General features: G+C 41.8%; 1 long non-coding RNA gene across 1 annotated transcript; it reads right to left on the minus strand.

Moving 5' to 3' along the window:
* Positions 1-7,695: 7,695 nt before the first annotated feature.
* LOC138881986 (uncharacterized) lies at positions 7,696-22,516 on the minus strand. The gene is made up of 4 exons (XR_011403417.1): positions 22,482-22,516; positions 22,083-22,149; positions 20,683-20,727; positions 7,696-7,937 (listed from the first exon to the last, which is right to left on the minus strand). It is a non-coding gene; the product is annotated as an uncharacterized lncRNA (long non-coding RNA).
* Between the last annotated feature and the right edge of the window lie 385 nt (positions 22,517-22,901).

A 22,901-nucleotide genomic window follows, 5' to 3' on the forward strand; every position in this document is an offset into this window, starting at 1 on the left:
AATAACCACGGGCTCATTCAGCCTTGGCAAAATTACTGGCCCCCGCACCACGTAGGTACCTTTAGGCACATACATTTTAGATCCCTTGTTTATCTCAAACCTTTTTGGAGGGCTCAATGTCGCTTGTCCTTTCCTGTGACCCCGGGGAACATAGAGAACGGCATCTTTTAAGGGCGTTGCCCCAGTTTTGGTTTCCACTTTCTTTTCTGTTTTCTGGGGGGTGAGTTTACTCTTCTTCTCCCCCTTGTCTTGTTTTGCGACAACCTTTTGCTTATTTTCCACATCGGCTATGGCAATGATGGATTTTAAAGCTGGGTCAAACTCTCTATCTTCACAAATCATTCCAATAATCGGGTCGTTGTTGTGAGCCGGTAATGGATTGTTGGTTACATTAGAAACGTCTTTGTCCTTCAGCACTATCCGCTTTTGTTCTATGAGGTTTTTCACAGCCCTTTTCAGGGTCCAACAGTCATTTATATCATGCCCTTCTGCCCCTGAGTGGTAGACACATCGAGCATTGGCTCTGTAGGAGGGCGACTCTAGGTTATGCCTGGTTTGAGGTACGGGCTACAATAGACCCATATGGACAAGTTTGGGGAAAAGGCTGGAGTATGACTCACCAATGGGCGTAAAGTTTAGCATCCTGGGTGGTTCCTAGGCACGGTCATTGTATGGGAAGTTATTCTATGGAGGTCGGGGATTATACTGAGCTTGGAGAGGAGGTTGATTTCTGGGAAATGGAGCTCGGTTTTGATTGAATTGTTGTTATGGCCTAACGTAGGGCTGGGCATTCATCACTGCATATGGTTGAGGAACCATAGCACAGGCCACATCCTAATTGGGATAGTAATGTTGTGGGGTTCTTTTAGGGAAATAAGGTCTGGGTGGACGGGGTTTCTTACACTTGAAGTTTCCATTGCCGCTTCTTCCTTCTTTTTCGGTTTGCTACACCTCCAGACCCACCTTGAATTGCTTGGGAGGTAGCCCTTATAGCAGATTGGCTCAATATTCGCCCTATTTTTAAACTGTTCTCGACCATTTCACCAATTTTGATGGCCTCGGCAAATGGTTTCCCCATCATAGACATCATATTCTGATAATAATCAGCCTCTTGGGCTTGAAGAAAAACACTAACCATCTTTGTTTCATCCATTGGAGGCTTGACTCTGGTGGCTTGCTTGAGCCATTTGACAGCATACTCTCGGAAGCTTTTCGAGGACTTCTTCTTAAGGTTTGACAACAAATTCCTGTCTGGGGCTATGTCGATGTTATTCTGAAATTGCCTAATAAAATCCCGAGCCAGGTCATCCCAAATATGACAACGAGATATATCTTGATCCATGTACCATTCAGAAGCAATGCCGACCAAACTCTCTCCAAAATAAGCCATGAGAAGCTCCTTTTTTCCACCTGCTCCCCGCAATTGGTTGCAGTACCTCTTGAGGTGGGCTGTGGGATCCCCATGCCCGTCATACTTTTCAAACTTCGGGGTTTTGAAACCCAAGAGTAAGTGCACATGTGGGAACATGCACAGGTCAGCGTAGGAGATGCTCTTTTACCCGCTCAAACCCTGTATATTTTTGAGACTCTGCTCCATGCTCCTTATCTTTTTGGTAATCTCCTCTTGTTCAGGGTTTTTTGTGGTTTTCTCCTACCCCGCGGTAAACTCATACCGGGGTGGCTGAGGGTAAGGATTAGTAGTGAACTAGGTTGGTTCCATTAGGAAAGATGGTGCTTGAAAGGTTAAAGATGATGGATCAAAACTAGGCCTGGGTAGAGTGGGTTGTGCCGTAGCTGAACAAGGCGGCGCAGTGAATATGTTTGAGGCCGCACCTGACATTGTCACCTAGGGGCGAGCCTCAGAAGGTGTTCCAGCAAAGTGGGTTGAGATGGTAAGATATCCCAGTGGGGTATTTGGATAACTTATGGGGATGTTGGAAGTCCCACTTGCCTTGGGAAATAGCTCAGGGAATCCAGGTATCGCACTTGGTAGTTCTCTGTCGTTGGCCCAGGCGTCCCACATTTCCATCATATGGAGATGCAGAATTCTATTTTCCTCAGCAGTTGCTGACTCAGAAGTTGGGATGGCCGAGATCGGGCTATCCTCCAGAATAAGAATTGTTGGCAGATGACTTTCCGAAGACATTTCAACACTTCCTTTCGACCTTGTGAAGTACGGATGTGAAGCCAAACTACCACAAAACCAACCACCTTAATATAGAACTTGTACTTAACAGTAGACAACAAACCAGCTAGTTTGAAGCAATTAACACATAGGTAATTGCACATTGGGGTGTGATGCACCTATGCAGTTAAATGTGTTTCTACATGTTTCGCAACGGTTGCGTGTTTCATCCCGGCTTTGCTTATTTCCCCAATTTTCTTTTCTTTCCACTTTGGCTCCTTGCGCTTCTCTTTTATTCCCATTTTCCACTCTTTTCTTTCCTCTCTTTTCTTGCTCTCTTTTTTTTCGTTTTTCTTTTGGTTTTTCTTTGGCTCTTTTTTTCTTTTTTTTGGTTTTTCTTTCGGTTATTTCCCTACACATACCTCTTTTATTTGATTTATTTACAAAAATCATGACCTAATCCGATGAAGATTGCCTATGTATCACGACGCCGCATGAATCAAATCATTACGTAGTTCAAGAAATAAGTACGAAAAGTAAGGAAATAATTTTTGGGAATTTTGAATTTTCATTAATAAAACTCCTAAACTTTTCTATTACAAAAAACTCCAACATACTCATTTCTTGGAATTTTAATAACTACAAACAGACTCAAAGAAAATTTTAAACTAAAAACTGAAATACAGACTCGATAAATGAAAAATCAAGAGTACATAAGTGCTTCGACTCCTGGAGCCAGTGGGATATCATTCGGTCTTGCCACAGGCCTATGTGCAAGATCCCTTTGAAGACGCTCCTAATCATTCAGTATTTGGAAGACAAATGTCATTACTGCAGCAAAAAAAGTGGTTCGAGTCATGTCCTCACATTCGTGGCATTTCACGACGATGTATTCGGCAATTGCTCTAACCCTCTCTCGGGTAATACCCTTTTCTTGAAGCAAATGCCCGATTTGCTGATTCTGAGCTTCTAACACTTGGGTGTCATGATGGTTTTGACTCTGCAATTGTTGCATATCTTCCTCAATCTGGGACATTAAGGCATAGCAATGTTCCCTTTCGGCTTTAAAGTTCCTAGCTTGTTTGGCCGCCTCATTTTCAAGGGTAGTTAACTTTCTCTTAAAATCGGTGACTATCCCCTCATATTTTCTCTTCAACTGCCACACAAATTCCGTCTGTCCTTCTGTATTCTTTGCCAGTTGTGCTCGAACTCTTGCTAGACTAGCCTTAGATTTTTCTAAGTCATCTTGACACTTAATTACTTTCTTTCGAAGACCACTTATAAGCCTTTCATCTGCTCGGCTTCTTTCCTGGTTTTTAGCAGCTATTTTAATTTTCTGGATCTGAGTTTTAACGGTTTCGTTTTCCTGAGCCAGCTTCTTCTTTTCACCTTCATCTGCAGCAGCTTAGGCACTATTGTCAAATTTGAGGTTCCTGATTTGTCCCTCCAATTTACTTATCTTGGCCCTATAGCTTGCTTCTTTCGTGAACCAGTCCCATTGCTCCCGCGAGTCGTCAGTGAATTACTGGATGTGAGGTCTTTTAGCAGGACTTTCGGGCTCTCGAGGGAATTGAAACCTTTTACCGAACCAATTCATGTAATTAGGGTCTACCTCACCTTTAGCTAGATCCCGCACCAGAGTCTTAGGTTCTAGAAATCTGCACTCATTCCAAACTTGACGAACTCTTCCTTCTAGGAATACAGCCTTTGGGCCCAATTCGACGAATTGTCGGCTCAGATCTTCGTCATGGGAAATAGTTTGAAACCTGCCCAGTTGGCGCAAAACCCTGTGAGGAGCATAGCTGAATGCTCCGGAGACCCATTAAGAGAAGATAGCATACCTCGGTTGACATGTATATGACTTCGGCGACAGGGAGCCATTCGAAAGTCCACTCAATTCTGTCTGACGTTAAAGAACTTAAGTGTGCAAACCAAGCCTCTATACCTTCTATAAATTCAACACTCGCCACTCCGTTTTCATACTCTTCGATGCAATTCAGACCATTCATGTCGTAGTTCATATACCCGACACGGTGACAAAGATGTTCTTGTATCCACAATTGTAGGAGCAGGTTACAACCCTGGAAGAATCTCCCCCCTTCTCGGCAGATGGTTAAGGCTCGGTAAATCTCAGCTAAGATCATTGGAACAATGGTGCCATTAGCTTTCTTAATCATGACATCAACCATTCTCACGAGACTCAATTCTATGTTGCCATCTTTTCTCGGACAGATTATGACACCCAAGAATGATACTATAAAGGCCAAACCCCGTCGTGCCTCCCATTTATCTTTGTTTCCTACATGGTCAGACCAATATTCGGTGCTTCAAAATCGTGGGGATTGCCATAGCACTGGTACAAGAACTGGAAAGTGCAAAACCCTTCAGATAAATTCTCATCCTCAACCTCCCGACTAATACTCAACATATCTAGAAACTTGTGAGGAGATACTATTCTTGGTGACACCAGGTACTGACTTCTAAGATTTCCGCTAAGACCGGCATAGCCCGCAATTTCCTCCAGCGTGGGGGTGAGCTCAAAATCAGAAAAGTGAAACACATTATGAGTCGGGTCCCAGAAAGGTATCAAGGCCTCGATCACATCCAATCTTGGCTTGATTTTCAGAAGTCCCACGAGACAACCCAAAACTTTTACCACCGTCCTTCTGCTACCTTTTCCTAAATCGTTCCACCACATATGGAGCTGTAAGGGGATTTCCTCAAGAGCTGCGAAGGGTTCATTTTCATTTGTGCTCATCCTGTACATTTATTAGGGTGATTCAATAAAAAAGATCACGATTCATTTTGACCCAAGAAAAAGTTATCAATTTCTTTTCTTTCTTTTTTTCAAAAAATTTTCATTTCAAAAATAAAATACTCGGCTTTGCAAATACGACCCTTCAGCACTTCGGGAAAGAATTTTTTAGGGCTGTATTTGCTAAATGGCCAAAAATTTGAAAAAGAGACCATAGGTGGTTGTTCTTGCAAAAACAGCCTTCCGGCGCCCTTTTGGGGACATTTATCTATTTTAGGCAAGAATGGCATCACCTTACTTATTTATGACGAAACAATAAAAAGTTTTGTTCTTTTTGGGTTATTTTTGCAAAAATGAAGTTGGACCCGAAGGGGGTTGCCTACGTATCCCACATCCGGTGAGAATCAAACTGGCGTAGTTTGGGCAGATTTGACATAATAAAAACAACAATAACTAATTTTTTTTTAAAACAAAATTTTCTCTCTTTTTTTAAAAACAATTTCGGTAGAGTTTCGGTACTTTTGGACATCGGTTTTTCAAAAACAGGTAATTATCTCTCTCAACCCTCACATTGATTTTTCTCTTTCCCAACTTTTCTCTATTACTCATAAGCCGGTCAACATGCAAATCTGAAGCAAATAAATGCACAAGTAGCAAGTAGAATGCATCAGGATGGTCTTTTCATTTCAAGTACACATGTCCTAGACAGACCCAACCCCTGTGTTGAGTCTCCAAAGTCAAATGCACGTGATGCAAACAAACGTTCCTACTAGGGATCCGGCATGAGGCTTTGTTATACTAAGTTTAAAACATGGGTGTATTGTTCAAGACCTGGCTTACCCGAGCGGACAGCTCGAGCCGAGGGGGAGGGCAGCGTACCGGGAATACAGAAGTTTCACCGGCTTTGCAACTTGTCCGAACCTCGTTCTAAATTGGGATACGACTCTAACAGAAAAGAGTCACACAAAGTGCACACTTCCCAAATGATTTAGAAGACTCAGAGAGAAGAGGGTTTCGTAACAATTTATATATAGTCCAAACAATATCAAAGCGGTAAAAGCGACATTTAGCACATTAGGCTCAACATGTAAAATCAGATAAAACAAGCCAAGTATAACAGTTATTCTAAGCTCGAATTCTTGAACACTGAACCGAAGTTCTGGTTTTGGATCCCCAGCAGAGTCGCCAGAGCTGTCACGCCTCCTTTTTACACACCCGAGAGCGATATAAGGGTGTTTTTTCAATTAAAGTGACATTATTCGAAATGAGATTATTTATTTAATTTTTTAGAGTCGCCACTTGGAATATGTTAATTGGTGTCCCAAGTCCTGATTTATTTTAAATCCCAAATCGAGGAAATTCGACTTTCATTTTGAAGTCTGCGAACCAGAAATTCTAAATAAGGAATTCTGTTAACCCGGGAGAAGGTGTTAGGCATTCCCAGGTTCCGTGGTTCTAGCACGGTCGCTTAAACTATTATAATTATCCTATTATCTGATTTTAATACATGTTTTAACCTATGGTGCATTTTCAAACTATTAAACCGCTTTTAATTATTTTTAGGAAGATTCAACGTTATTTAAAACACGCCTTGAACCACATCACATGAAATGCACCCGCGATCCACGACATATTTTATTTAACGTTGTTGAGAATTGGAATTGGGTCACATGAAATGCACACCCGAGTTTAAGGAAATTAATTTAAATAGCACGCCTAAAGCAACTACGCACTTTCAAGTTAATGACAAGGTTTGCAAGGGCCATGGAAAATTCAACTAATGTCACACCTCGATTTCTAAAGGGTTAAAATTAATTAAGTGAGGGTCATGGGTTTTGGGGTTTTATTCGGCATGGCACGCCTCGAATTATTCTATTAAAAGGGTTTCTAAATTTAGCTTTGAGGGTCATAAATTATATATTTGGCTAATATGGCACGCCCCAAATCTAATAAAAAGAAACTAATTAATTAAAGACTAAGAGCATTTGAATTTTACTTTTAGGCGAATGGTTCAAACTAACTTAATCATTAACAGGCTAACGTTAAAAGAAGTCGGATATTCAATTATTTGGAAAGCCTAAACTTGTTGCGGGCCCAAGTACCATTTGTGAAATTACATAGCAAAACTAAAAGAGAGCCCAAATCGAGAGCAGAATTAACAAGAGCATTTTAGCCTAAATGGGCTAAGACGGTGGCCCAGCTGTGAGGACTTTGGCAAAAGTTTAAAACCCAAATTATTACGAAGGCGTCTGGAGTTCAGATAACTCATTAAACATAATTATGCATGGTAAATGATACAAACATGCTTAAACTGAAATGCCTAATTTGAAACTGGGCTATTCGACTTAGGCCTGTATTTGGCATCATTTGAGGCCCAACAGCCACATTTCCCCAGGCCATCCAAGTCACTTTACACATTTAAAAAAAAGAACAAACTGAAGCCCAATCCTAATGCCATGCTGAAATGTACAGCATTTAAACATCATAACCATTCACACAATTGATCTTACTTATCCAAACAACAACTAGATTTCACTTTCAGTTTTTCATCAGAATACTTAACCATTTGAAAATACACAGCCTGCTTTTAATAAAAATACAAGAGCATGCCTCTTCTCTTTTCAAAACAAAACTGCATCACCTAAGTTCACATAAGCACCCCTCAACTACACGCTAATTACAAACTAAACAGGTATTACTTCAATGTTGAAATACAAATAAAATTCCCTTATAATCCCTTTCATATGTTCAATTATTCACTACCAATGCTCATATGGCCAACTTCTGAACCTAATACTTAACATCAAACCAACAGTACCAAAACACAATCAAACATATCCAGCAAAACCTTATCAATTCACAACTCAAAACATGTTTGACTCAATTACTTATTCACCTTACAAGTGCTTCAGTAATGATAAAATAGCGAACATATAACACATGGTAAGACTAGATAAATACAAAATCAAATAATACAAAATAGATTGCAATGAAATATTGTATCATCAAACGTCCTCATTTTCAATTTCAACATGTCATTTGAGGTCCAAAGCATACCTGAATACAGCAAAATAACAAAGGAAATAAATTTGGAGCTTAAGAAGAAACAGCAGCAGTAATTCAGCTAAAGAGGAAGCAACAGCAGTAACTTCAGCAAAACCAAACAGCAACAAAATCAGCAAATCAGCCTCAAACTCTTGAACCAACTCCAAACATTTGAACCCAGATTCACTATTCTATTGAACTTTTAGAAATTCTGACTTATCAAAGGGAATTCAAACCCAAAAATTAAGCAAAATTCAAGCAATTTTCAGTACTTTGAACTTGAAAGAAAACTTAGTCATTTTTAAATTTTCAGTGCTTTTTCCTCTCTCCCCCTCTGGCTTGATTAGGAAATAACACCCTTTTATAGAGAAGCTCTAGGGCAGCAGAAATGATCTTAGTTTTTTGCCCATTGCTCTTTTTCGAATTTTTGTTTTTGCTAGTGAATCCTTAATTTTAAAATTTGTTTGCTAGGTCAGTCCCTAACCCACCTTCCTAGAAATTTCCTAAGTCAGTTACTGAAGATTCCCCGTGATTAAATTCTTAAACTAACATTTCAAACCCTTGACAATTACCATCAAACCAACCTGGGTCAAGTTGACCCAAGACAAACCAGACATGGACTTTCAAAAACCCGGACCAACCCCTCCTTTTGGGCCTCTGTCTGACAAAGCCCACTTTCAAGTCGACATCAAAGCTCACGAAATTAACGGGCTAAACAGAGTTTCCCAAAAACAAGAACACTTTGAAAATGAAACCAAAAACAAAAAAGGAGAAAGGATCTAATTAAAACTAAACGTAAGAACCAAAACAAACACAACTAAAACTTGCTCTTAATCTAATCATGCAACAAACACTGATTAAAAAAATGAAAAAGTAATAAAGGAAAAGAACAGAGGAGACATAAAGAGATGGAGATGGAAGAAGAATAAAAGAAACAGAAAGAACAAAAGAAAGAGAGTACCTACAGAAGACCGAAAATGGTCATGGATAGAAAGAACTCGGATGTGTCGATTTTGAGCAGAACATGGCCTCAATCATGTGTTCTTGTCAAGAACAGACGAGCAAGGCCAGCTTCAACTCCAAATCTCTTGTCAAAACTTAAAAAATTCGAGGGATTTCTTGTTTTCCTCTTCTGCATTTTCAAATCCAAAAACGGCTCCGTTTGGTTAAGATTTTTGGGATATTAGTAATGGATTGGGGATCAGGGGTGAGTGAGGGTCTTGGGGTGAGAATTTGGTGGTGGTTCGAGGTGGCGCCGCCGGCTGGAGATGGTGGAGAATTCAGGGCGGCACTAGGGTTCATGGAGAAGATGAGAGAACTGAAAAGGGGTGTTTGGAACTAACGTTGTCTTTGGAGGGGTTGGACATTTTTATATAATTGTGATTGACCTCTGATGACCATTGGATGAAGGGATATGAAGGGCTTAAATTGTTTTAGCTCAAGGAACTCCAAACGACGTCGTTTGGTTAAGCTGCAAAGGCTGGACCGGGTTAAGGCGTGATTGGGCTGGATCTGAATGAGTTTCAGGGGGAGTTTAATTTGGGCCCGTGAAAATTTAAATAAAAAGGCCCAAACCAGGCTTTTTATTTTCTTTTCTTTTCAAATTAAAAATAAAAACCTAAATTAACTCTTAAAAGTTAAATTAACCTACCAAATTATATTAAATACTCAACATAATATTTACAATAATTAATTAAGTCCTAAATTTAAAGAAGAACTATAAAATTCAAAATTAAAGAGTTAAAATGCCGAAAGTGAGCTATTTTTTGTGATTTTTTTATTTTTATAAAACAACTAATTTACTAATTAATCTAAAATGCAAAATTAAATCCTAAATGCAAATGCAACGTATTTTTGTATTTTTCATGAATTAAATAAAATTAAACATGCACACGCAAATAGTCAGAAAAATTCTACAATAATTCCTGAAATAACAGATAATTAAAAGAAAAATCTAATTCTTTGGGATTCTGTAGGAGTAATTCATGTGAGGCAAAAATCACGTGTTCACAGTAGTTAATCATAGTGGATAATCATAAAGTCAAGTGTTAATTTTTTGGATAGTAATTAACTAAAGATTATTCAAACACTATTTAAATCCAATCCCTGTGGAGATGATAATTAAACTATACTATTTTTGACTAGAGAGCAATAATTTCGTGTTGAGTTTTGCACTCGTTAATGGTTGTGTGGTAACAAATTATGTGAATCCATATCCAATAAGAATGGAGTGCTATTATTGAATCAAGTTTGATAATTCGATGGCGTGAGTTTAATGGAGACCTGAAGTGAGGGTGTAAATCAAGGATGACTGAGAAGATGGACTTGTGTTTGGTTGAAGGGACAATGAATGGGGGGATTGGGTTTATTATCTGAGGAGCAAAAGAAGTAGAAATAGATGTTGGATATGGAGTCTGTAAAGACGAGAGAGAAGGAAGGGTCTGATTAACAGAAGGTTCCATCAAATAATTTGGAAAGGTAGAAGGAGCAGCCATGTGAAAAAGTGACATAGATGTTGCATGTAGAGAACCCAGAGATAGGTGAAACAACAAAGAGTTGGTAGCAGACCCTGCAGGATTTAAAGTAGATGATATAATAGTTGCAGCCACTAACAAAGGATGAGTGCCAACCAGAAGTGACGGAAGGTGTCCAACGTTGTGGGATGCATCGGTTGTAGTGATGTCAGTCATAAAGGGAAGAGTTAATGGTGCTATAGCAAAACTAGCAATTGGAATCAAAGGTGAGGAAGATTGGTTCCTTCATAATCCATGGGGCGTCGAAAAACAAATGGTGGATAGTTACGTCGTTAGGCAGTATAGCCCTGATACCATAAAAGAGTTGTATAGAACTCTGAAAAGCTGATGTTATTGATGAACTAATGTGCATAGGAAGGGGGTGGGGGGTAGGAGGCTGTTTTAACAAAATAAAATGTTTATAGATATTTAAAAATTAATATTTAGTACTTGTATACGGTAAAATCGGAGGGTCCAATTTCCCGTCATTACGATGCCTCGTAAGCACGTATTCAAAGGCTCGAGGCTATGGTCGATATTTAATCGACACCCGACCTCGGGGCAGTATAGATCGGCGATTATGATGAAAAGGTGGGAAGTTCCCAAGGCGCGCAGCTAGAGCTGACAAAGCCTGTCAGGCTAGTCTAAGCTAGCATCAGGGCATTAACTGGCTGTACCAGCTCCATATATTTATAATGAATGCATTTGTACTATGGTGGGATTCCCCCTCATATATAAAGGGGATCCTTGTCATTTTGTAGAGATCTGATATTCAATACTAAACATACAATAACATTCTCTCTGCTCTCTAACATATTCTCTTGTTCTCATTACTTCCATTTATTGCTTATATTCATTGTGTTCTATTTATTGTTCTTCATTTATTGCTTATCATTGATCATAAAGAGCCATTATTGTAGTCTCATAACTGTTAATCCTCCATCGATCGCCCTAAGCCGGCCATCAGACTCGACCTCGAGGCCCCAATATGTCGGCTCGAGGCTCGGATCTCCAGCCGTTTGGTTTGACTATCACATCGTTCTCAAGCTATAATCTTACTTTCTAATCTTTTACTTAGCATTCATTGCATAACAACTAGAATAAAAGTAGATCACATATTTTTATAACCATAAAATCAAATTTAATTGTAATTACCATTTACAAGATAAACAGTTTGGCGCCCACCGTGGGGCTAAAAATAATAGTGATTATTTTCTTGCTAGTTTAACTACATAACGCAAGTTATCTTTCACATTTTTTCTTGTCCAAGATCTTTGATTTCAGGTCAAAATGTCTAACTCAGTAAATGCACGTGAAAACAACATTCTTGAAGAACATGGAGAAAATGGTGTGGATGTTCTAGGTATTGATGTACCACCACGAAACCCTGAGAATGTACCAGAACCAATTCCCGTGGACGTGGTCTCACGTAATGCCCAACATGTCGATATAAGCTCACACACTAATAGGAGCATACATCAAGGAGATCAACAAGAAGTCCAAAAAACCCCAGCTCGGGAGGAACAGGAGGTCAGCCTTGACGTTATTTTTGAGATATTGCAAGCACAACAACTGGCAATCGCTCAGCTGTAGAGCCACCAAAAAAACCCCAAGTACAGTGGCCCCGGTAATGGTCCCTCGAACCGAATAGGTACCAAAAAGGTCAAGCAACAACCGGTCGGCAACTTACCCCACCATCGTAAAAATGCTCGAGGACCTCACAAAGAGGGTCGAGTCAGGCGAGAAAAAAATAGAAGTCAACGACAAGAAGGCCGAGACCTACAATTCAAAGGTCGACCAAATTCTGGGGGCACCCCCGATCCTGAAGGGTGTGAATTCAAAAAAGTTCATACAGAAGTCGTTCCCGCAGGAAGCGGCTCCAAAACCCATTCCAAAGAAGTTCAGAATGTTAGACCTTCCAAAGTACAATGGAACCGCGGACCCCAATGGGCACGTCACTGCTTACACTTGTGCAGTGAAGGGAAACGATCTAAAGGACGACAAGATCGAGTCTGTCCTACTGAAAAATTTCAGAGAAACGCTTTCAAAAGGGGAAATGATGTGGTATCATGACTTGGCCCCAAACTCAATAGATACATCTGCCATGCTGGCAGATTCTTTCATAAAGGCACACGCTGGTGCCATCAAAGTAGCTACAAGGAAATCCGATGTCTTCAAAATCAAGCAAAGAGAGAACGAGATGCTGCGAGAGTTCGTGTCTCACTTTCAAATGGAACGAATGGAACTACCACCGGTCTTCGACGAATGGGCAGTATAGGCCTTCACCCAAGGTTTGAATGGACGAAGCTTGGTGGCTTCGAAACAGCTAAAACAGAATTTGGTTGAATATCCCGCCGTGACTTGGTCGGACGTCCACAACCGATACCAATCAAAGATCAGGGTCGAAGATGACCAACTACCTAGCAGGCTCCCGGCAAAGGAGTCGAAGTCGAACAAAGAGAGATACCAACCATACCCTAAAGATAGAAGAAATGCCCCAAAGCACAACATACCGCGCAATGATCGAAGAATGGATCGAGGCCAGAACCCTCGAGGATTTGTCAGCAGAGCTGAATTCGATAGGCACATAGGACCAACGGAGGCACCTCGCTTATCAGAATACAACTTCAATGTCGATGTTTCAAACATCGTATTCGCCATTAGTAAAATTAGAGACACCAGGTGGCCCAGGCTTGTACAATCAGATCATTCGCAAAGAAATAATAACTTAGTATGTGAATTCCACAACATGCACGGCCACAGGACCGATGATTGCCACCAGCTTTGGGAAGAAGTAGCCCGACTACTCAGCAAAGGTCACCTCCGAGAATTCCTCAGCAACCGGGCCAAAAATTAGTTCCGAGAAAGAGAGGCAACCAAGAAGAACAAAACAAATAAGCCACAACATGTCATCCACATGATCTTGGGAGGCATCGACGCCCCACAAGAACCCATGGTTAGAAGAACAAAAATATCCATCACCATAGAAAAGCGAACTCGGGGTTACATACCCGAGGATGCTCTCATATTCAGCGACGAGGACATCGAGACATTGTCTCAGCCTCACAACGATGACAACAATATCTTTCCTTGTAAATACATTTCAAATTAAACGTGTACTTGTGGATCCAGGTAGCTCGGCCAACATTATCAGGTCGAGGGTGGTAGAGCAGCTCAGACTGCTTGACCAAATCGTGTGCACCTCTTGAGTCCTCAACGGATTCAACATGGCGAGCGAAACAACAAAAGGGGAAATCACATTCCCAGTCAACGTGGTCGGCACAACCCAAAATGCCAAATTCCATGTCATCGAAGGAGACATGAGGTACAACGCCTTGCTCAGAAGGCCATGGATACACTGCATGAAAGTAGTATCATCCACCCTCCATCAAATGATGAAGTTCCTGACAAAGGATGGGATAGAAACCATCTACGGGGAACAGCATGCGCAAGAGAAATGTTCGTGGTGAACGATGTGACGGCGACACCAGTACCTCCACCTTCGAAGGAGCCAAAGGATAAGCAAACAGTAAAATAAGCGATAACAAGCTACATTCTCGGCTACCCCCGACTAAACAAAACAAAGGATCGTATCGAGTCCTCATAACAAACGATTGAATCACATCAAAATCTGAAGCGCCGTCAGCACTAAGGTATGACCATCTCCCTTTTTTCAGTTACATTTTATACTAATCTGAATGCAAGTATCCGAACGAAATGGCCGAAGTGCTTTCCAACTCGAAGGCCTTAGGTTCCAAAAGCATGTGTTGCACTCTTTTCCTTCGATCGGGTTTTTATCCCAAGAAGGGTTTTATCGGCAAGGTTTTAATGAGGCAACATTTATATGCTACCTAAGGAAGACTCAACAAGTATTCAAGACTTCTTTTGCAATCTACCTCGAATACTAGGAGGCATCCCCCGGGAAGGTCACCTACTAGGAGAAGCCAAGATGCACTAAATGGGGTCTCGATAGGAAAATAATGTACCGGGCCAAACGGTCGAACGAACCGTGTCCGCATTGAACAACCAATCCCATAACAGAAAAAAGGTGTATACTTGTACCAAGTAATCAAGGAACACTTTCCCCTTCATCAAAGCATTTCGCGTTTCAAGGAAGCTCGGTGTTTTTTGCAAAGACGGCTCCAGTGCCAAAATATCCCGAACACTCGGGGACTGGCATCGAAAACTCAAGGCCACATGACCTCCGGGTTGGAAACTCCAAAATCGTAAGCCCTCAATGAGGCAATACCAAGTTTACAAGTAATGGCTCCCGAGCCAAGAAACTTTCGATGACTCGGGGACCGTCGCCAATCGCCACCCCCATCGAATTATCAAAACCCAAGGTCATAAGACCACATGAGGTCAGCTTCGGTCTCGTAAGACCTTCATAAGGCAAGAACAATATCTGTAAGACCTCAAGCAAGGCATGAACCGTACTTGTACCAAGTAACCAAACTGTAAGACCTCTTAGGCATGCAAAAACTTATAAGACCTTACGAAAGGCATAATCTCGATCTCAAAGTTAAGGCTATATATCGAACTTGTAAGACCCCAAAAAAGGCATACTCTCGATATAGACGCCGAAACTACTTCACTCGGGGACTGAAAGACTCTGGCCAAACACAAATGACTACGGTCACAAGGCTGTAGCAACCAAACTAACGTGACTTGGGGATGCCCGACCGTCGCTATGAAATCATAGGCCTTCAGTTACTTTGAAAATACTTAGAAAAAAATCGGTTAAACAGGCTACCCTCGACATAGGCAAAAGAGTTTCGACCATGTTAGATCCAAACTATAGGCTTCGAGATACTCAGCCGCCGAGCCAAACCTCCCGAGGTGCTCAATCATTGCCATACAACGACTCACAATCGAGGTTTTATTGAACCGTCGATGAGTTAGGCAAACACAATTTCAAAAAAGTCCTTAACGAGGGAAGAATAAAGCCTATACAAAAGGTCGTACCGACCCAATACGTAAGAGCCACTGTCGCTAGCCCATACAAGAGGTCGTACTGACCCAACGCGTAAGAGCCTAAGGTCCAGCTTTAAATTCAAAAACTTGAGGGTCGAATGAGCTCGAGTCGATACCCGACTCGGAGACTGAACCCAAAACAGTTAACTAAATTTGCCTAAGAGCAAAATCATAAGAGCTCAAATGTCGACTTATACTAAAAGGTCGTACCGACCAAGCACGTAAGAGCCTACGGGCCAGCCCAATGAGCCTCAGGGCCATACCATGAATATGAGGATTCCTTTTAACTCAAAGACCAGTTCATTTGGCTAAAATTAAGGCAAAGGGAAACGTATGAAAAATAAAACTGTGAGGCTTCCTTTTATACATATATGTGAGGGAATACAAGCTTCATTTACAAAGTTCTTTGAAAGCACTTTACGCAAAACAAGAAAGGAAAGGCCTAATCCAATCTATGTCCCTCTCGGGGACTATGGTCCGTCAGCCTCTTTCTCGTCATCCTCGACACCAGACAGAAGGAACTTAGCATCATATTCTTCCGCCTTCGCCTGCTTTATCTCTTCCGAGAGATCAAAGCCCCTGACATGAATTTCCTCGAGGGTTTCCCTCCGAGATTTACACCTTATGTATTTTTTATTCCTGCTATCCTGGTCGAGAGCCCCCCTTATCTCAGCACGAGCGTCAGCAGTGTCCTTCAAATAGACATCCACCTTTTTATTAGCCTTAGTTCGGATTGTCACGGCTTCAGTTCGCGCATCTACAACTTCGGCCATCACCTTCAGGAGCTTGGACTCGAGCCTTGGAATCATGTCCGTTCAGACCAAACTATTCTCGTGAGTGTTGTGAAATTACACTTTGAGGGCAGAAGCCTTGGCTAAAGCATCTTTCTTGGCTGATATCAGGGTGTCCACCCGAGCCTTTAGCTCATCATGCTCGCGCTTGGCTTAACCAACTTCGTTCCTAAGGCATTTCCGATCCTCCATCTTTTTCTGCAGCTAAAGTAAACGAAATATTAGCCTCGGAAGGTAGAAGAAGAAACACACACTCCCTTGAAATTGAAGTTACCTGCTCCTTGAGGTAGCTTTCATAGTTCAGACTGCGACTCGCCTCATACCGCAAGTGTGCCAACTCGTCTTCTCTTTCATCGCAAAGAAGCCTGAGGGATTTCTCCCCATCTACGGCTTTTCGCAACCTAGCCTCATGCCGAAGCAACTCCGATTTGAGCTTGTTAAAAGCCTGTAGAGGAGAAACGTGATAAGAGAGCAAAAATTGCAAACACTATAAAAACCAATGTGATCAGCTAAAACTCACCACGGAGCAGACCTGCTGAGCTCCCTCGAAAGTCGAACGCACATTTGTTAGCCCGACTCCGTCAACCCCAATAGAACCACTTCCAGTTAGTATACGGCCATCCGACATGTGTGGCCCCTGGCCTCAAGCACCCCTCGAAGTATCTTTGACGGGATGAGAAGTCGGCGGCAGGGATCCCTCACTCCTCGAGGTTCCTACGACGAGAAAAGAATATGGCAGTGGAGGAGGGACCATTTTTCTAAAGCTAGAGATCTCGGGTGCTACAGATTCGGTTGATACGCCCTCTCTGAGCCTCTAGGCGGAACGTGTCTTGCTATCGTCGTCATCGCCCTGAAAAGACATTTTTTGCTTAATATTATTATTATCATCCCTCAGTCCTGAAGTCGGCAATCCTCCCCCCTCTCCTAGAAGGCATGATCTCACTTCAAAGAACTTCCCAATGCCTACAATGACAGAGTTAGTACGCAGAAAGAGAAAGTGCCCTTAAAAAAGAGGGAGGGAGCAAATCACATAGCATGTACCGTGGTGTTTTGCCTCCCATCTACCCCTAGACAAAGCTCGCCACTTACGCTCATTATAAGTCGAGTGAGTCGCCAACTTTCGAGCCCAATCAGGCAGGTCGGGGACCTCGCACAACATCCATAAAATTGCTATAGAAAGGGAAAGGAAAGAACATTTACGGAGCCCTCCTTAGCCATAATTAAAAACTACAAATGCACGAGTGTACTACTTATGTGTAAATTTCCATTCCTCAGGAAATGGCAAAATTCTGCAGGGATAATGTCGACAGCTCGTACTCAGAGGAATCAGCTCATCCACCCTCGATCTCCGTCTTCTTCATCATCAACAATGAAAGGCGTGGTGTATCGTCATTGTAGGGTTAGCAGACCTTAATGGTAAAAAGGTCGGTATAGCCTGATGAGATGGTTAAGAGTGAATTCAAGCCCTGCTTTTTTCGCAAATAACCTCATCATCAATACTGTCCGCCAAAATGACGGGTGAACTTGCGCCAGGTAACCCGGTATTTTCTACAGAAGTCAAGTGCAACTCTATTAAGGGGGCCCAGTGTAAAACGATACGTGTACATGTTCAAAAACCCCTTGGCGTGATTGATGATGCACTCTTCCGGGGAAGGTGCCCGCAGTACTACCTTTTCCCCCCATCCGCAATCTCTCCTCACTAACTCAAGGTGCCCCTCTCCTACTAAAGAAATATACTTCGAGGCATACTCCCAACGACCCCGGGCATTTTGGTTCAAAAAGCCTTCAAGGGCAGAACTCCCCTCTCCTTGCTGAGCGGACCCTAGTGTAGCAGCCATAATTGTGGTAAAACTAGGGGATTGGAGCGGGAATTCGAGCAAGGGCATAAAAGATGAAATGATGAATGGCCTAATGCAGGAAAGAAAAACTCTGTAGATGAGGATAACTACTCAGAATTGAAATCCCCAAAAGAAAGAATACAACCCTATATATGGAGAAAGCGGCGATTATCCGCCTGCCTCAAAGGCCAATTAAAAATGCTGACTAAGCCATTTTTTGCTTCGGGAAGATGTACCAGCGGAATTGACCTAGTCGCTTCATAAACATGTCATGCAATTAACGCTGCCATAAAATATTTCGAGGATCAAAAAACCCCGCATCGTTTCTGCCTCAAGATGGTACCTGATTTCGAGAGCCTCCGCCAAGAAGAAGATAGGCTCCAAGAAGCCATTAATTTCATTACGAGCCTCGAGATGGTACCCGATCTCAAGGTCCTCCACCAAGAACAAGATAGGCTCCAAGAAGCCATTTCTTTCATTACGAGCCTCGAGATGATACCCGAACTCGAGGACCTCCACCAAGAAGAAGATAGGCTCCAATAAGTCATTAATTTCATTACGAGCCTCGAGATGGTACCTGATCTCGAGCTCCTGCACCAAGAAGAAGATAGGCTCCAAGAAGCCATTGATTTCATTACGAGCCTCGAGATGGTACCTGATCTCGAGGACCTCCACCAAGAAGAAGATAGGCTCCAAGAAGCCATTAATTTAATTACGAGCCTCGAGATGGTACTCGATCTCGGGGACCCCTGCCAAAATGAAAGTTAAGCTCTAAAAAGAGTTGCTCATATCTAAGCCCAATCTCGAGGTGGCATCCTGCCTTGAGGGTTTCTGCTATTGCGAATGTGGGTCATTTACCCGATTCCTTGGCCCTTGAGCTACCTGAGCTCTGGCCAGTTCGCACTCAAGAATTATTGATGAAGCCCCAGGTCTACCTTCACGCTAAGTTCAAATCAAGTTTCCTGAGCCACCATAACTTAGGCTAAACCTCACTCGAGGACTATTCGTAAAAGTCTCGGGAACTACCAACGGGATCTAAATGGAGCTAAGTTAGTTCTAAAAATCAAGGCCTCATTCTCACTTGATTCAAAATCGTCGGTTTCGGTAGCCTAAGCATGTATCGGGTTAATTCGGGCTTGCTCCGAGAGACGGCAAAGTGTTTCAGGGAAAATCATATTGGCCGATCGAGAACCGAGGGAATACCTATGCCCTGATCCGATATTCGGGCCAACCGGTAGAGTCACATGCTCAGATTTTATTCACAAACGCAAATAAAGAGGGAATTCAGCATAAATCAAAGACAAATCGAAGAAATATCCTTGTATTAATAAACCGTGATTATAAAAGCCCACGAAGGTTCTTTACATATGGTTACAAAAGCCCACGAGGGGTCATTTCACAGAAACAAAGAAGCAAAAAAGTAAAGGAATAAAAGCCAAGGATCTAATATATTCTCGGGGGTGCATCCTCAGCGGCAGTATCTTCGAGCATCATCTCCTCGAGAGCCTCATCTCGGTCTTCCAAAACGGCATCTTCAAGGGAGAAGATGAAGAAGAGGAAAGTGATAAAGAAGAAGCAGAAAAAGATGAAGAAGTGGCAAATCTGGCGAGTACGGGTCTCGCCAGCACTACTATTGCGAAGCCACTTCTTGAGACGTTACACCGGTGCGGGATGCAACAGTTAGTAGACAGTACCACCTCACTCCACGGAAAGTAAAAGGAGTGAGGCGCCGCACCGGGTAATCAAGAGAGATGAGTAGAGGTTCATAGTCCTCATATCCTCTAATGCGAGGATAATTTGAGATTTCTCTCTCATCACCTCGGATCAACAACAACAACAATAACAAATCAGTACATTATCGCTTGGTAAGGGAGAGACCTGGAAAAAGGCCATGGTGTGATTGATGAGAACGCCACCATGTAACCTTAAGGCCACGGGCCTCAAGCATGGGAAATAACAATGGATGAGGATGAAGAGAAGAAAAGGGTGAAAGGCTGTTAAAGAACATTTGAATGAAGAGTTGGTTCAAGAAGGCTTCCATTTATAAAACGGGTGGTAGCGTAACTGACGGCGTCATCAATGTCTTTGAAAGACGTATCAACAGGCGCAATCAATATGTTTTTGGGAACTGGACCGGCGGCAATATTATCGCTTTGAAGAATAGGAGTCGACAGTACATTGAATGATTCTGGAAAGAAGAACCGACGGGACGCCTCAGTTATCATAAAGGCTTACGTCATAAGTATGACATTATCGCGGGAAGCTCGAAGAGATGGATATCAAAGTCATTTCTTATCGTTCCACTCTAAGAAACTGTCACGACCCAAAATCCCAACCCGATCGTGATGGCGCCTCTCGTGGGGACAAGGCCAGCCAACAACAAAACAATACATCTCTTTATAATTACTTAGCAGGAATAAGTCTAATTCGCAGATAATATAATCACAAGTGCGAAGTAAACATGATAGAATAATGGAAACCATCCCGACTCAGCCCGAAATCGGGGTGTCACAAGCCACGAGCATCTAAAGATCTAAATACTAATACAAGACCAGCAATATACAGAATGGAATTTAGAATCAATGAAGAAATACGGTGCCGTGAACGCTGACGGTCACCTTGCTCAGCTACAATAGTATACCTTCAGTCTGCTAATAACCCGCTACCGGGTGAACAGTACCTACAACTGCACGCGAGGTGCAGGGAGTAAAGTGAGTACTTCCAACTCAGTGGTAATAAGAGTAAATAATAACTGAGCGATAAGAAATCAAGTAATAACACTTCATCATGCTATCTAAGACGGTACAACCCTTTTTGAAAACAGTAATTCCATGAAAATCCTTTATAAAATATCTGACTCAGTTTTAAACCTCTTTTGAAAATAATCTTTTTAACAATTGCAAAATAATTCCAACCATCGGTGTCACTATGCACAGAAACCCGCCCCTCGGGCAATATCTTAGTTCCTGGTTAGCCACTCGGGCCCCAACACTCAAGGATCAGATAGCACCAGCAAAAGCAGATAAATATCTCCAGAAATATCACAAGGACAAATAATGAACAAATGCATGAATGCAATGCAATGCATATGATGGTACATTCCAGTACCCATTGCGGCGTGCAGCCCGAGCCATCTATATTTATTTATCGTCGACGGCGCTCACTGGGGGTGTGTACAGACTCCGGAGGGGCTCATACAGCCCAAGCGCAATATACTGGTCAGTCAATGTTACCTGACCGGTCAGCCAATGTTACCTGACCAATTTATATCCTACAGTGCCATTGTTACCACTGTTCCAAGTATATATTTCAGTGTCATTGTTACCACTGTTTCAAGTATAACATACAGTGTCAAGCACAATATACTGGTCAGTCAATGTTACCTGACTAGTCAGCCAATGTTACCTGACCAATTTATATCCTACAGTGCCATTATTACCACTGTTCCAAGTATATATTTCAGTGTCATTGTTACCACTGTTTCAAGTATAATATACAGTGTCATTGTTACCACTGTTTCAGGTATATATATTACAGTGTCATTGTTACCACTGTTTCAAGTATATATATTACAGTGTCATTGTTACCACTGTTTCAAGTCACTTTATTATCAGTCCAGAAAATAATATAGTAAGCCCCTTGGGCATTTACAAAATTGAAATTTCCAGCCCGAAATGCATTTAAAATGTCATTTAAGTTTTCAAAACTTAGAAATACGGCTGGGTTTGCAAAACAACATTTAAAACCTTGGACTGAAGTTAGATGATATGCAAATCATGCTAAGTAGTAATATCAATCCTCGAAGGATTTTAAAAGTTGGCACAAGGCCCCAAACATGGCAATCAACCCAAATTATGATGATAACAAGAAATTGCAGTCAAATACGCGGTAAAATCAACAACCGGGACGGACCAAGTCATAATCTCCAATGGTGCTCTACCCCACGCTCATATCTGGCGTGCAAGTCACCTCAATACAACACTATGATGTGCAAATCCGGAGTTTCAAACCCTCAGGATATCATTTACAAGTATTACTCACCTCTAACCGGCCGTAGACTAGTCCGCAATGCCCTTTCCTCTTGAATCGACCTCTTCGCGCGTCGAATCTAGTAAAAACCACAACAAATACGTTACAATAGGCTAAGGGAATATAACCCAATCGAAAAGACTCGAAAAATGTCAAAAATCCCGAAATTAGCAAAACCCGAGCCCCGGGCCCACGTCTCAAAATTCAGAAATTTTTACATCAATACGACCCTTATCTTGCCACGAGTCTATACATACCAAATTCACAAAAATCGGAGTTCATTTGACCCCTCAAATCACCATTTAATTCTCTTAAGTTTCAAGCCCTAAACCACCATTTTTGTCCATAATTTACTTGAGTTTTCAGCTCTAATCCATGTATTTAACTTGGAAATAAGTAGAAACAACTCACCTTTGATGCTTGATGAAATCCCCCTTGAAATTCTCTCCAAAATAATCCAAGCCAAATGAAAGAAATGAAAGAAATAAGCCAAATCCGTGTTTAAAAGAATCTGCCCGTGCTTCGTCAAGTTGTACCTTGCACTTGTGCTATACAAGTTGTACATCATATTAAAAAATTTCCTTGTCGGACACCTTCTGTTTAAACACCCATAACGTCTTGTATAAATATCCAAATGACAAACGGATTAAGGATTTAGAAACTAGACTCAAAGATCTTTAATTTGATAGGTTGTACACCATATAACGCTTTATATATCCCGAGATATGAGCTTCTAAAGTAGGCTCCCCGAATCATAAAATTGCAGCAGAAATTTCTGCAGCTTTTTCTTTTCTTTTTGGTCCGAATTTCATTCCGTTAACCTTCCGAAAT

The sequence above is a fragment of the Nicotiana sylvestris genome, chromosome 11, assembly GCF_000393655.2.
Source record: "Nicotiana sylvestris chromosome 11, ASM39365v2, whole genome shotgun sequence".
In the NCBI taxonomy this organism is placed as follows: Eukaryota; Viridiplantae; Streptophyta; class Magnoliopsida; order Solanales; family Solanaceae; genus Nicotiana; species Nicotiana sylvestris.